This window comes from Carassius auratus, chromosome 35, assembly GCF_003368295.1.
Source record: "Carassius auratus strain Wakin chromosome 35, ASM336829v1, whole genome shotgun sequence".
NCBI classification, from domain to species: Eukaryota; Metazoa; Chordata; class Actinopteri; order Cypriniformes; family Cyprinidae; genus Carassius; species Carassius auratus.
The window spans coordinates 4,956,399-4,969,420 of record NC_039277.1 but is presented as its reverse complement, the minus strand read 5'-3'; the positions used below and the strand labels follow the sequence as shown (position 1 = coordinate 4,969,420).

At 38.3% G+C, this 13,022-nt stretch overlaps 1 long non-coding RNA gene across 1 annotated transcript; it reads right to left on the bottom strand.

Annotated features, from left to right (window-relative positions):
• Positions 1–1,304: 1,304 nt before the first annotated feature.
• Positions 1,305–3,437, bottom strand: LOC113054813 (uncharacterized). The gene is made up of 5 exons (XR_003277438.1): positions 3,207–3,437; positions 2,519–2,548; positions 1,940–2,072; positions 1,654–1,746; positions 1,305–1,520 (listed from the first exon to the last, which is right to left on the bottom strand). It is a non-coding gene; the product is annotated as an uncharacterized LOC113054813 (long non-coding RNA).
• Between the last annotated feature and the right edge of the window lie 9,585 nt (positions 3,438–13,022).

Below are 13,022 nucleotides of genomic sequence, written 5' to 3'. Positions count from 1 at the left end.
TGTCTGTGTTGTCCGTGTCTGTGTTGCGTCTGTGTTGTCCGTGTCTGTGTTGCTGTGTGTGTTGTGTGTGTGGGTGTTGTCCGTGTCGGTGTTGTGTCTGTGTTGTCCGTGTCTGTGTTGCTGTGTGTGTTGTGTGTGTGGGTGTTGTCCGTGTCGGTGTTGTGTCTGTGTTGTCTGTGTCTGTGTTGCGTGTGTGGGTGTTGTCCGTGTCGGTGTTGTGTCTGTGTTGCTGTGTGTGTGGGTGTTGTCCGTGTCGGTGTTTTGTCTGTGTTGTCTTTGTCTGTGTTGCGTGTGTGGGTGTTGTCCGTGTCGGTGTTGTGTCTGTGTTGCGTCTGTGTTGTCCGTGTTGCTGTGTGGGTGTTGTCCGTGTCGGTGTTGTGTCTGTGTTGTCCGTGTTGCTGTGTGGGTGTTGTCCGTGTCGGTGTTGTGTCTGTGTTGTCCGTGTCTGTGTTGCGTCTGTGTTGTCCGTGTTGCTGTGTGGGTGTTGTCCGTGTCGGTGTTGTGTCTGTGTTGTCCGTGTTGCTGTGTGGGTGTTGTCCGTGTCGGTGTTGTGTCTGTGTTGTCCGTGTCTGTGTTGCTGTGTGTGTTGTGTGTGTGGGTGTTGTCCGTGTCGGTGTTGTGTCTGTGTTGCGTCTGTGTTGTCCGTGTTGCTGTGTGGGTGTTGTCCGTGTCGGTGTTGTGTCTGTGTTGCTGTGTGTGTGGGTGTTGTCCGTGTCGGTGTTTTGTCTGTGTTGTCTTTGTCTGTGTTGCGTGTGTGGGTGTTGTCCGTGTCGGTGTTGTGTCTGTGTTGCGTCTGTGTTGTCCGTGTTGCTGTGTGGGTGTTGTCCGTGTCGGTGTTGTGTCTGTGTTGTCCGTGTTGCTGTGTGGGTGTTGTCCGTGTCGGTGTTGTGTCTGTGTTGTCCGTGTCTGTGTTGCGTCTGTGTTGTCCGTGTCTGTGTTGCGTCTGTGTTGTCCGTGTCTGTGTTGCTGTGTGTGTTGGTGTTGTCCGTGTCGGTGTTGTGTCTGTGTTGTCCGTGTTGCTGTGTGGGTGTTGTCCATGTCTGTGTTGCGTCTGTGTTGTCCGTGTTGCTGTGTGGGTGTTGTCCGTGTCGGTGTTGTGTCTGTGTTGTCCGTGTCTGTGTTGCTGTGTGTGTTGTGTGTGTGGGTGTTGTCCGTGTCGGTGTTGTGTCTGTGTTGTCCGTGTCTGTGTTGCTTTGTGTGTTGTGTGTGTGGGTGTTGTCCGTGTCGGTGTTGTGTGTGTGTTGTCCGTGTTTGTGTTGCTGTGTGTGTGTTGTCCGTGTCGGTGTTGTGTCTGTGTTGTCCGTGTCCGTGATGCTTGTGGTAGTTAATATGGAGTGCATACGTGAGTCCAAACAGAATGCACATTGCTTTTGGCAGATCTGGAATGTTGTCCATCCCTCAATGATGATTTTCAGCGAGGCTGGACTGAGATGCTGGGAAGATGTGAGCACAGCACCTTTACGCTCAATAAGAAGTATCCCAACGTCGAGGTCACGAAAAGAATCATCATCATCTGATTCCTAAATAAAGAATAACAGAAGAGCACAATCATTACATTATATTTCTCATTTGAAAAACAACTTTAATCAATATAAGAGTGTCATGGTGAAAAACAATAATGGAAAAATTATAAGAAAGCAAGAGCTTACTTACAAAGCCTGCTTTGAAGAAGTTTGTGGGGTTGTCCCCAAGGATGATAGGAAGTCCTCTGAGCACCTGTGTCCGGATCGCAGTTGGCTCTGTAGTCTTTTGGGAATAAAACACAGTACCACAAGTTAGCCAGCTAAAATGAAAAACAAATAAATGATCTATAAGAAAGCTTAAAAAAACCAAGCAATGTTTGGATTGAATTATACAACTAATAGAGTAGCATTGTGATATGATGTTTATACAAACCCTGAGAAAAACAAAGCCAAGTATAGAATATGAATGGACTTACATTGGTCTGTTGTGAAATCTGTGTCAACAACTATCCAACATTCCCTCTCTTGGATCGAAATAACTCGAGGAGACGAGGATTGTGCCGATCGATGCTCTCATAAAATTCCTGCTTGAGGTTCTTGCCCACAATCCTGCTGAACAAAAAAACTGAACTAAGATCAACTGAACTATACAAGGCAACTAAACCATCTGCAAAGTAGTGCTGAAAAACATCCATGAATGTGAATTAAATGTAGAATACACATTTGTGTGAAAGTTACAGCCATTATATGGACACTGGACTCTGTGATTTACCTTTAAATGTGTACTGCGCAGGTGAGTGATAAATACTGTTTCTGTGCAAGGTGCAGAAAAATCACATGACTGACAGTGAAAGGTTACTTCAGGAGTTTCACTCAGTTGTGCAGCCTGGATTTTCTGGTGAATCTATGCTAAGTGCACCTTAAGTTCATTAATGGATTTGAATGTGCACACACATTTTTGGTGTAAGCAGGGAAATGGGACAGTTCTACAATAGTTTCCGTGTTTTAACCGATAATATTTCAAAAGGTAACCAATTTTTAAACCAAGTACTTACACTTCCACAGCATCCTCACACCACAAGGATCTGTAAAAATAGAAACAGGAAAAATTTTAGCTCAATGACTCAGTTCAACAAAATATCCCGTTCTGTATTCACAGGTGCAATATTTGAAAATAATTATTTAATATTAATATTATCTGTATTTAGACTTTCGAACATCAGTATGCCATTTATTAATATGTATTTGTGTCAAAATCACAACATCTTTTCCTTTTGTATTTTTCCTGGAAACGCTTCCAACACGCTTGCGTGTCGTGTGAAAAATTGGCGTCGGTTCTATTTCTAGCAGGCAGTAAACTCTAACCTGTTAACATATGAGTCTAAATATAAACACTCACGCGACGCAGCCAGTGTGTTGCCGGTGCCTGAGAGTGAGTGAGAGGGAGCGAGTACTAAGACTCCTTTGCCCCGACAGTGGTTGAGTCGCTTTTCTATTGTGTAAAATTACATTTATATTAAATGATACAGTCGAGCAAACTCGCCGGTATGTGAGACATTCATCTGACACTATTTTGAGTAACGTTAGTTAGCTATTGTTAGTGTATTAACACAATGCACAAGTTCATTGTGCACAAGTAACATTAGACGGAAAAAAGCTGCGTCAACAAATTATCTGCAAGCTTTTGGGTTTAAAAAGTCCAACAAAGATAACTAGGCTACAATAGTTATTTTACATACTAACCATTCCACTTGGAGTTAGGTTGCTTCCAGTCAGGGGGTACCGTCTGCTGCCGAGGCCTGTGCTCGTCCCGCCAGGTGTAGGACGCACGTTAGACAGTGGTCTATTCACGTGACCAGGCAGGTTTTTGAATTAGCCCCCTCCCCTTCCTTATAAAATTAAACATACCAAGTAATCTCTGCTAAACCTGATTAGTGCAATTAATTTTTCAGCTAAATAGTACAAACAACTAATGTTGTTTAGTAATGATAGCCGGTTTTTACTAAACTTAAAAGAATAAGTAATGATCACTCGCAAGTTTAATTAGAAACAAAATCTGGGTTTACAGTGAGTGCACTCAAGAACAACTGCTTAATTCAGATGTGAAAGCTTCTCTCTGGTCTACATTTTAGCACTTCTGTCCTGACTTGTGTCTCTAATCAAGAGATAGCAAGTACAACCCCTTGTGGTAAATCCTGTTTATTAATTTGTAACAGTGTCTTTTGAACAAGCTAGATGTTTAGTGGACCAGGATATAGAAGGGAGAGCGGGTGATTTGAGTCTGTGGGGAAGCTGAGCTTGTTTTTAGGCAACCTTAAAAAATTGGGGATGGGACCATAAGTTTATTTGAAGAGTTATTCATTTTACTCTTCCTGTGATGGAGAGAGGCTCATGGAATAATATATTTTTTTATGTTGAAGGACTCATGCTTCTTGTATCTGAACAATTACAGCTATATGTGTTTGTGCAGGAAGTTAAAATATGAGTCTATCAGGGGCGTAGATTACGCTGGGGACGAGGGGGACGTGTCCCCCTCACTTTTGATATCACGGAAATTCTTCACCCGCACTCTTTTGGTCAAATGTGTTTGCATCATAGACAGTAAAAGAAATGGAAGTGAATCCCATTTTTAGCGTTTTTTAGCACTTCCGTTTCTGACGCGCAGACTCAAACGAAGCTTGACGACATCAGTAACCTGTCTGACAGATGTAGATCTTCTAGTAGCTGTGCGTGCAAACTGCCATCGTTAATCTTGCAGAGACGGCGAGCTTGAGCGGGGAGTTCTTTGGCGTGAGTGAGCAGGAGTAAGTATTCTGATTAATTATTTTGTATGGTATTTTAAAATGTAACGCCAGTACGCCATATTAAGTTAATTGCCTGCGAGCTTCTCCTCCTGTCTGTTCGGTAATGCGACAGAGAGACGAGTGGTTATGATGCAATCGTTAGCCTAATTTTTACAAAAACTGTTTCTACGGGGCCATAATGTAACATAGAAGGTAATGGAGCCCTTTATACATTGTCGTGTTTCTTTAGAAATAAACAATGGACAAACGGAGTCTTTAAACGCCTCAGATGTAAAGTTATTCGCTGTCAAAGTGACGCCAAAATGAATTGGAGTCAATGGGAATGCTAACGCAAGTGAAGTTCTGCTACAAGATGGCAGCACGCAGCCGACTTCAACTTCCTGTCGACATCCTTGCCGCCTGGTTTGCATAGAGGTTTTCAAGAGCTGGTGTAAATAAATATAGATTTAAACTCAAAGAGACAGGATAGTCTGCGTATGACCTGATATTTTATTCGGACCCAGCATACAGCGAGATAGACATCACAGAGTGCTTAACTCTCCTGCAGTGTGTGTGTGTGCACAAGCGTAACTATCCGTAAGCAGGGTAAGCGGTTGCTTACGGGCCCGGACCAATCAGGGGCCCGCCGGCGTTACTGGAAGATTTGACAGCCGGGTCCCCCTATCGCATTTGACTACTTTTACTTTGATCGCATTTAAATTTTTTGCGAATTGATTTGAATAATGACAACAGCATATTTGACTGAAAATTAAATAAATGTTTGAAACGAACAATGATGAATTTGGTGTAATTTGTTTCTGATTGGAACTGGGGAATCCCCGGGTGAACATGGCATTGCGTGCAAAACAGTAAAAAACGTTGAACTTGAGACAGACGTGGAGTCATCAAATTATAAACACAAAAGTGGTTTGCACTGCTTTCATGATTTTTCTGACCATCCCAGTGACAGTGGCCTCTGCAGAGCGTTCTTTTTTCAAAATTAAAACTGATAAAAAGCTATCTCAGGAGCTCAATGGGACAGAGTCGTCTCTCTGGACTTGCCATACTGTCAATTGAGAATGCCCGTGCGCGCAATCTGGACCTTAAAGGGGGGGTGAAATGCTATCTCATGCATACTGAGTTTTTTACACTGTTAAAGAGTTGGATTCCCATGCTAAACATGGACAAAGTTTCAAAGAGTATGGCTCTGTGTGACGTTAGATGGAGAGGAATTTCCTTATAAGGGCACTTCTGCCGGAAGAGCGCGCGCTCCCGTATAGCAGAGCACTGAGAGCACAGGCATTCACTGATCAGAGCAAGAGCGTCGCGAAATGTCACAAAAGAAGTGTGTTTTTGGTTGCCAGGGCAAGACAACCCTGCACAGATTACCAAAAAAAACAGCATTAAGGGACCAGTGGATGGAGTTTATTTTTACAGAGCATCAACGGAGTTGTGCAAGTGTTTTTGTTTGTTCCTGCATTTCGAAGATGCTTGTTTTACAAACAAGGCCCAGTTTGACGCCGGATTTGCACATCGTTTATTTCTTAAGGATAATGCAGCCTCCAGCCGGTCGTGTTTTTCCGGGAAAAATCGGTACAGACTATCTTTCTCTTATGAATATAATAAAACTAAAGACTTTTTGGAGTTATGAAGGATGCAGTACTACTCTATAGGTACTCAAGATGATCAGGATATTGAGTGAAAACGAGCATTTCACCCCCCCTTTAAGGATATGATTGACAACTTCGCACAGAGGAAAGCCCGGAAAATGCAGCTATAATGTAAGTGAGCATCCTTTTTATGTTTTTGGACCTATGCCTATGTGTATATAGCAGTGACAGTAACAGTAACAATGTGTTATTATGGTGCGCCGACACCAGCAGTTTTTTTTTTTTTTTTTGGTGCGCGTAGCGTCATCACGTGTTGTAGTAGGGGGGCCCGCCTTGATAATCCTGCTTAAGGGCCCGGTGTTGGCTTGTTACACCACTGTGTGTGTGTGTGTGTTTCATTCATACTCGGAGGGCACTCTCAAGCAGAAAGTCATAACAGGAAATTCCTAATATGGACAACAGTGTCCAACTATCGCTGTATGAAAACAGTTGCTTACACAGAAAAACAGAAACATTTGGAAACACCAGAATTAAACTCAAAAAGACAATATAAGATTTTTCAAGATATCTCTAGCAGATGATAAATAAAGCATATGAACAATGCAGTGCTGATTGACATAGCATTTATTACAGTATAGAAAATATTCTGCCTTATAATGTAGCTATAAAAATGTATAGTTTCTAGTATATGAACAAATCATTATTATTTGTTCTTGTCCAGCAGTTATAGATTTCTAAGCCAATTAAAAGCTCGAAATGAGAGAAAAATGAAAGTTGCCTTTAGTATCCATGACCAGTCAGAAGTTTTTTAACAGTAAGCTTGTTAATGTTGTTTAAAGAAGTCGATTCTGCTCACCAAGACTGATTTTATTTGATACAAAGTAGGCTACAGCAATATACAGTAACATTTTGTAATATTTTTAACTAGCCTGTTTGAAAAAACTGTTTGAGATTGCAATGTGTATTTTTTAGCATCATTACTCCAGTCACATGATCCTTCAGAAATAATTCTGATATTCAGATTTGCTGCTCAAAGAAAAGGAAAAAATTGATAATGTTGAAAACAGCTGAGTATAGTTTTTTCAGGTTTCTTTGATGAATAGAAAGTTCAGAACAACAGCATTTATCTGAAATAGATATATTTTGTAAAACTAAGTCTTTATCATCACTTTTGATCAATTTAAAGAATCCTTGATAGATAAATGTATACTGACTCTAAGCTTTTTAATGATATAGTGTGTAATGTTGCAAAAGCTTTTTATTTCACATAAATGCTGATCTTTGGATTAATCAGCAAATCAGTATATCAGAATGATTTCTTAAGGATGTGACACTGAAGACTGGAGTAATGATGCTGAACATTCACCTTTGATCACAGGAACAAATTACTTTTTAAAATAGGAAAATAGAAAACAGTTATTTGAAATAGTAAAAATATTTCACTTTATCACTGCTTTTGCTGTTTTTTTTTTTATCAAATAAATGCAGGATTGGTGAGCAGGAGAGACTTCTTTAAAAACATTACAAATTTTACTGCTCAAAAACTGTTGCCTAGGCTATATAGATTACAGAAATGTTATATAGTAATGTTATATATATATTATATATATCATTTCTGTCCCCCTCACTTCTGAAAAGATGACTACGCCCCTGGAGTCTATACTGTTGGAATGGTGTTAGATCTAAACTGCTGGATGATACAAGTTTGGTAAATTGGTAGGAGTGGGGTAATTTAAGCCAAACAGTCATAGGGTAAGTTGGCTCACCCCTTTTAATGATCATAACCCCCCCCCCCCCCCCTTTAAATAGGTATTGTTTGTGAAAACTGGCCATTTAACTTTTTATGAATTTGTATTTCCCTGAGTCCTATTAGCCCAGTTCTGTACGTTTCTATTTTTATTTTTTCATTTTATTTTGTTCTATTAATCATGTCTTTAGCCACCGACGGGAAAAACACACTGGAATCTGGATGCATGGCCAGTCATTCACTCACACATAAGAAGTAATTTAGGGAGAGCCATATTTTGAAAGCAGTTTATTCTAGATCCAAAGTGATTATTTCCAGAAATGCACCACATCCTGAAGTTTATACACATATTTAAGTTAGACCCATCACTGACATGTACTCACTTTAAACCAGTGTTGGGAAGGTTACTTTGAAAATGTAATAGATTACAGATGACAACCCTATTTAAAATGTAATAATAAGTAGTGTAACTATTTCAATTACTTTTCAATATTTTAAGGTATGTAACTGATTACATTTGCTTACTTTCTGGTTATTTTTCTAAATTTCTAATGAATGTTTTTAACTGTTATTCATTTTCAAACATTTAAACCAGGCGTGGTTAAATTTACGGAAGTAACCAACACTGATTATTGTCAGACTTTTAAAGTCCTTCATCACTTCTATTAAGATTAGTTTTAAATAGCCACCACAATATATGTTGGGAAACAGCGCCACCTGCGGGTTCACCTACAATTTAAAGCCGTGTGGCGTTTATGGCAGTGAAGCAGAAACCAGATATATCTGCTCCAAAAAATAAAATAAAAATCAAATGACATACATTTCAGTGCTGCTAAAGAATTACATGTTTTCAGTGCTATATCTTCTTAGTTTGTTCCAAGGGGTTTGTACAGTGTCCTCCATCTGATGGGTTTGCTGCCAAATAGCTCTTTCTTTTCTTTTCTTTTCTTTTCTTTTTGTTACATCTGACCATTGAAGCCAGTCTTGTTTGAAGTTGTCCCAACTTGTCCAACTGAAACTCTCCTCTTCACCGTGCATTAGGATGATATAGACTGTCATCTTCCTGGCAGATTTTTTATATTTTTCGTTGATTGGATATTCTTAATTTTTGCCCTGATGGAGGAAATGGGGATCATCAATGCTATTTCCTTACAGCCACTTTCTACTGTGTGAAGCTCTTGTTCTGCACATCAGAACTATATTCTTTGGTTTTTCTCATTGTGATGGATGATTAAGGGAATTTGGCTTTTGTGTTCCTCATTATTATAATCCTCTGGAACAGGAAGTCATAGTTGGACAGTTTCATGCTTCTAGTCACCCTGATGTGCTAAAATAAAAAATACAAAGTAAATATAAATGGGAACATATTTCAGAGTAATTCTACTCATAAGAATTTCCAGGTGTGTCAATACTTGTTGCCAACATGCATTGGAGAAAAACATTTATTTCATAATGTGAGTTTCCCCCCACGTTCAATAGTTTTACTTCAATGAAAGGTTAGAATTTTGTGATTTATTTATTTATTTTTTATGAAAGATCAAAAAGGTAAATGATGCAGTTTTATTATTCTCAGCCACCTTTGCTCATATTTACCAAGGCTGCCAATATTAGTAGAGGGCACATATCATTTCAACTCAGTAATATAATGTGAAAAGTTTGGATTGCAAAGAGCCCACTCTTTTTTTTCCTTTGTATATAATACTTTAAAATTAATTACTGAATAATATGTTGTTCTTTTCTGTATATCATTCTGAAAATAAAAAGACACATCAAATACACTTTGATTGCACATCCCAGTTTTCAAATTCAAATGCAAGTTCTTTTTCTTGTCCACAAAATTCACAAGTAAATTCAATGTTTAGTCGAAATCTTTCCAGAACATGCTGAACTGGATAAATTCTATGTAATACTTTGTAAAACACTTCTTTTAGTTAAAAACTTATTTGGTATTTTTCAAGCTATCTCAATAGATATAACTAAATAGAGAAGACTAGAAAACCCCTACAAGAAGAAAAGAGTCAGAACAAAGAGCATTTATAAGCTTAATGTTACGATGATGTCTTAGTATCACTTTTTGAACAAAACAAGAAATATCCATTCAAATTAATTAGCTGTTTTACTAAAATAATCCCTCTTTAAACCAAGTATGATATAATATAGTGATTTATATGCCAAATATTATTTTTTTCTTAAATAAATTGTATTCTTCATATTATTTGTATGACTGGGTATTTAAAAATGTAACTGAATAAGTCTGAACGAAAATTTACCCATAGAGTAAGATCTTGGGTTCGAACATTCCGACACGCACACGTGATTGGACAGAAAGCGAGGCCTCGGTTTCTGTCCAATCACGTGACTCCGGCACAGAGCTTCATTAGAAATTGCACTGCTTCCTCGATACCATACACACTTTGAAGCTTCAGAGTCATTTATGTAACATCACTTGTCACTACTTGCCTGTTATTACCCACCTGTGTGATTTTCCCTTCCTTCCTGGATTCATGTTCTTTTGTGCAATCTGGAAAGACCTGTAAGAGAAAAACAAAGTTACCAGCTCATTCCTTCAGTGATCATGAGGTGTTTGTGCTACTTTACTTTCTGGAATGTGTTCACTGTAGATCCGCTTTGGTTGTTGTTGTCTACCACTGTGTCATTCACCTGTCTGAGAATTACCTGTTTCATCAAATGCACTCACCTTTGCCATTTGATTATTTCGTGACATTTCCTTGCTACCAGGGCTCGTCTCTGGCAATCGGCCAATTTAATAGACATTTTTGTCAACCAAAAAAAAAAATTACTTAAAAAAAAAAAGACAAACGTGAGTCGTTCTAAAGAAACTTATTGTTTATAAGTAAAATTGTTTATATTGTATATATTTTTTTTATATAATATTATTAAAGTGTTTTTTCTTTCTTTCTTTTTTGTTCATAAAAACTTGCTCCCTACACAAAACAGATGTACAGTCATCTCTTGCATGTCAAAGAAAGAACATTTTTTGGTAACACTTTATTTCAAGGTGTCCTTGTTACACGTTACATGTACTTAATATTATAATAATAACTATTTATGCATAATTACATGCAAGTAACCTTAAAACAAAACTTAATCCTAACCCTATCCATATAGTAAGTACATGTAGTTAATTAATATTACTCAGTACGTATATGCATTATTACACTGTAACAAGGACACCTTAAAATAAAGTGTAACCCATTTTTACTTAAGTGTACCATTGGGAGTAACATCTATATAATATATACTAAAAAGGACCAGACAAAATGCCAGTATACATTGTATAAATGCATCTATTGCAAAGTGATTTGATTAGTGAATTTGTAAGTAACAAAAGTTTCCTCCATTGAGCAATAGTAATGAATCTGTAATTTCCCCACTTAGTGGAGGATTCTCCAACTATATGACACATTTATGGATGACATAAAGGCTTTATCTGTCATGAATACTTGTGCTGACCATTAGTTTTATATCAATCTTGTGGCCAGTTTAATCATATCGTAGTGTTTTAGTAACATGAAGCTATAGACATTACATTTATAGTTTATTTGTATTTAATTAAATTAGAGAAAATAAACCCTCTGGCCTAAATGGTATTTTATTCCTATTTTGTTGACTTCTATTAATTAGGGTCATTTGTATTAAGTCATAATAAAGTTTGTATGATTCTCATTTCTTCCAAATGTAGGCTAAATGTCATCTACACATCTAATAGTGACATAGATTTCTTTGAAAAACAAAACTGTCACAGTTACATTGCTAATAGAAATTATCACAATAGTTTCTTAGAAAAACAACATGTTAGTCATGCAAATAAGAGTTTACCTCAACTAATTAAGAGACACTTCCTCCTGTCTGTGAAGAGTTGCGTGCTGGAGGCATGGCTGAATAAGTGAAACTGTTAGAGGGTTATAGGAAAAGGAATGATTTCTTATCATTGAATGTTTAAATTTAGTCACACGATGAGGCTGGAAACTCCTTATAACACATGATGTTAGGGAATTTAAAAGACAAACCGAGTTAGAACTTGTGATACCTCACAGCTTATCTTTTTCTTTCGACCCATTGATGACAAAATCTCATCTGAACAGATTTAATGAATGCCAGTTTTGAAGTCAAATATGACCTTTGTGTCGCTGGAAAATGATCTGTGATATACTACAAAATATAAAATGTTTGTGTCTGTTTGTTCAGGAGAGTTTTGTGGACACATGAATGTTTTGAATATCTGTGCTTTAAAAAAAAAAAGTGTTGTTTTCATTCTGAAGAAAGAAAGATTCCAATCAAAGCGCAAACATCTAACTGGCCAAAAGATAAATGCAGGTGCTCAACCACAAAACCTTTCAAACAGGAAATTCAAAGTTGGCACACCAAATCCAAATGCCAAAAGCTCCAAATGTAGAACAATATTTAATCATGATCTCACCACAGGGGATGTTTAGAACCTAAAAGCTCTTCGTCAGAGCTTCTTCATATTTTTCTAAACACACACACACACACACACACACACACACACATTTTGTGCTATGGCAGATAATTTTAATCTATTTCCATTAATAACGCAAAAATGAATGCACCTTGTTCTGAAACTTAGACCTATCACGAGATTGTTATCGTGTTATTGCGGTTCAGTGGTGTTAAACAAGTGCAGATATTTAAATTAAAAGATACTTTTGCTGTTGACGTTCTCACAGTGTATATTGCTGCTTACGTAAATATCGGCTGAAGAACAGGATAGGTTTGTTCACACGAATAACATAAGTGGTAGAAGCCACAGGGCTAAAAAAAATATATTATCGTCAAACGTCGTGACGTGGGCGGGGATTATAATACGGTCACACTGTTTATGACGTCACTCTACGCAGCTCATGTATACGTTCAGCGAAGCGCTCTCCTTCAGAGTTCAGACAGACGGTATCAGGAGCTAACGCTTGAGAAGTCATCCACACCGCTGAAACCCCGGAACGCGTCCACTCTCTACGTTCTGAAATGGCGAAGAAAGGTAAAACAAATGAACAAATCTGTTTAACTGAGTTTTATTTTATAATCCAGGTGAATAAGAAAGCAGTTCACGGTCTAATTTACTGACTTTCGATTGTTCCTCGTACAGAGCAAGCCGCTGTTGTCGAGTGCGCGCGGCAGTTGCGCAGAGTTGGAGACCTGCTAAACTGGAAATACATGTTGCTGGAGTTCATAACAACACTTCAGAAGCAAGAGACCGTCGGCAAAAGGTGAAAAAGACACCATTTGGGAAGGAATCTGAGAATACTGAACCTGTGTGGACCCAGAACCTGAAGAGGATTCATATCCGAGGACGAGGTGCATCGTCTTCCAAAAACAACAAAAAATGTTGAACAGGACCACGGCCTTCCCAGAGCAAGACACGGATACGATGGCCCTCGTG